Source organism: Myodes glareolus, chromosome 13 (assembly GCF_982192425.1).
Source record: "Myodes glareolus chromosome 13, mMyoGla1.1, whole genome shotgun sequence".
Taxonomy (NCBI): Eukaryota; Metazoa; Chordata; class Mammalia; order Rodentia; family Cricetidae; genus Myodes; species Myodes glareolus.
In genome coordinates, this window is record NC_142038.1 from 63,215,325 (window position 1) to 63,218,594 (window position 3,270).

Consider the following 3,270-nt stretch of genomic DNA (forward strand, 5'->3'; position numbering starts at 1 on the left):
GCAATAAAAAGTCTTGGCTTTAAAGATTATTTATGCTCTTAGGTTAAAAAAAAAGCCATTTGGAGAAACTCTGAATCTTTCTGTCTTCTGAAAGAGTCCCTCAGGTCACCGACCTCAGTGGCAGGAAGGGTGTGGCACCAGGTTTCACAGTCCCAGCCTCTTGGGACAGTGTCCACTCTCTGCTCTGAGGACTTAGTTCTGCTTGGGGAAACAGCTCAGTCATCAAACTACTTGCCACAAAAGCACAAGGCCCTAAGTTTGACCTTCACTTTCAAAACCGGACGTGGTAGTGTGTGCTGTGACTCCAACACTGGGACATGGGGCTGGGCGGTCCCTGGAGCTTGCTAACCGGTTGGTCTAGGTGACTTGGAGAGCTCCAGACACTAAGAAGCAGTACTAATCTCTGGCTTCCACGCTTGAATGCATATGTGTACACACACACACACACACACACACACACACACGCACGCGCGCACACGCACACACCCCAGCTCTGGAAAGAGGGACCAGGAGTGTGTACCCCAGTCGATGAGGGTCTTCAGAAGGGATTTATGGTGGTTTGAATTCTATGGCCCCCATAGAATGGAATGCTTAAGGTGGTGGTACTTTTTGAAAGGATTATGAGGCGTAGCCTTGTAGGAGAAGGTGTGTCACTGGGGGTGGATTTTGAGGTTTCAAAGGCCCATTCCAGGCCCAGTGTCTCTCTTCCTGCTGCCTGTGGGTCCAGATGTAGAACTCTCGGCTCCTTCTCCAGCACCATGTCTGCCTGCATGCTACCATGCTCCCCACCAAGATGATAATGAACTAAACCTCTGACACTAGCTGCAATTAAATGCTTTTTTTAATAAGAGTTGCCATGGTCGTGGTGTCTCTTCACTGCGACAGAACAACACCGTGACACGGATCTGGCTCTTTCCAGCCAGTGCCAAGCAATAGACATCTTGGGACAAATGGCACAAGAAGCACAAGAAGAGGGAGGTGAGAGAAAGCCCTACCGTAAGAAGTGCAAGTATGAAGGGTGAGTTGGGACGGCCTGCTCCAACGCTGATTGGCCCTTGTTGTATACACAGTCCGAGTGCGAGGAGGCAATAAGAGCCCTAAGGTTGGATGTGGGGAACTTTTTCTGGGGCTCTGAGTGTTATACTCGCAAAACGAGGATCACTGATGCTGTCTACAGTGCATCCAGTAATGAGCTGGTTCGTGCCAAGACCCTGGTGAAGAACTGCTTGCTTGTTGACCGCATACCACACCAACAGTGTGCGAGTCCCACAATGCACTGCGCCTGGGCCGCAAGAAGGGAATCAAGCTAAACAAGAAAACTATCAAAGGAAATTTAAAAGAAATACGATGAAAGGAAACAAAAGCCCAAACCAGCAGTCTGCTGGAGGAGCAGTTCCATCAGGGCAAACGTCTTGCCTGCATTGCCTGCATTGCCTCTAGACCAGGGCAGCATGGCAAAGCAGAGAGCTATGGGCTAGAAGGCAAAGAGCTGGGATTCTAGCTGAGGAAAATCAAAGCGTGGGAAGGCAAACAAACCATCATTCATAGCTCATGTAATAAAGGTGTTTATGGTTCTACTTAAAAAAAAAAAAAAGACGGCGTAGGCAGAGTGGCCCTGGTGAAGCCGTTCAAGCTGCTGGGACACCTGAGCAACCTTTGTCCCTAGTCCCTTCATCCCACAGGGTTCTCTGAAGTACAAAAGGACCAGGTTCTGGAAAGGACGGCAGTCCTTGCCCAGTGGCCAGGACCCCTTCTGGTGCACAGAGGAGTAATGAGATGATGCGCTGCCCCAGGTACCAACTTCTGTCGCACAGCGTTGGATGATGTAGCTGGAGTTCCTGAACGGACTGCCCAGACAGGAAAGGGAAATCTAGCATGTGGGATCCTTGGCTGGCTGCTATGGAAAAGAGAATTTGGAAAATTTAGAATAATTCCACAGTAGGCTTCGTTTTCCCAGAGGAAGTATGTCTCTTTCTTCATCTATGTGTAAATTTCGAGAAGAGACTCTATCCAGGTCACAAGCACTCCCATGTCACAACAAGGAAGCCAGTTTCGGCAGGGTGAGTGTCTTGTCCTGTGATTAGAGTCACATCTTAATGCTCTTAGGCGTTCAGTGTCCTCATCCCGAGCTGTAGCAAGTTGTTAGCATAGTACTTCCTGGGAAAGAAAAACGAGATTGCGTGCATCTAGGGTCGCACCGGCTCTTTAAGTTACTGAAGATGCTAAACTCTATTTTCATTAGTAAACCTATTTGATTAGGGGCCTCGGAGGATGGCTGGCCAGCAAAATGCTTGCCCCAGCACTGATGTAAAAAGCCACACAGGCAGTTTGCCTCTGTAACTACAGTCTGGGAGGAAGGAGACAAAAGGACCCCTGGGGCCTGTGGACCAGCCACTGAGCTCCAGGTTCAGTGAAAGACCCTGACTTTCACTGAAAGTGACTGAGGGAGACACTGGCCGCCACAAGCCCATTCACGTGTACACATGTGTGCGTGCTCCTCTACAAAACATGTTCACACACAAACCAATAAACAAAAGTGTGATCAAAGGCTACCCACCATAGGCGACATTTGTCCTGATGAAAATTTACATCTTGCCGTTCTGAACGATCCTGGGAACTGAAAACTTAAAGTAGTAACCGTTGTTTTTAACGCCACAGGCAGGATGTGTGAGGGATTCAGGGAAATCACTCTGCTACGGGTTCTCCGGGCAGCAAACCACAGAGGAACAAACACAGGAACAGAAGATGGTAGCCGAGCAGGAACACAGCCTGCTCTGCCCGAGCAAAGCCACCGCCAGCAACCACAGATCTTTCTGAAATATTCCAGGAAAATTAGCTATCCAGCTTTCTCTGGCTCTTCCATAGACCTGAGCCTCCTTCCCAAACCCTGCCGACTGGGCTGGAGACCAAAACACATGGAGAAGGGCCGTGTCTGGTGCTGTGCTATAAGAACGAAATGGGGAGGCTGAAAAGTCTCAAGACCTCTGTCTTTCTCAGAGATGCTCATAACTGCCAGGGCACTGGGGTTTTGTCTACTTATATTATTTATGTGTTTAACTCCTCTCCCTCCCTCCCTCCCTCCCTCCCTCCCTCTCTCTCTCTTCTCTCTCTCTTCTCTCTCTCTCTCTCTCTCTTTCTCTCTCTCTTTCTCTCTCTCTCTCTCTCTGTGTGTGTGTGTGTGTGTGTGTGTCCCAGGGCTTTCTGCACATGAGGCTTTTATTCTTCCCCTAAGCGACACTCCTGACTTTGTGCTCTTTTCAACCCAGTTTC

The 3,270-nt window shown here is 49.2% G+C and overlaps 1 pseudogene; it reads left to right on the forward strand.

Annotated features, from left to right (window-relative positions):
* Positions 1 to 899: 899 nt before the first annotated feature.
* On the forward strand, positions 900 to 1,609 carry LOC146891808 (small ribosomal subunit protein eS8 pseudogene; annotated as a pseudogene).
* The last annotated feature ends 1,661 nt before the right edge of the window (positions 1,610 to 3,270 follow it).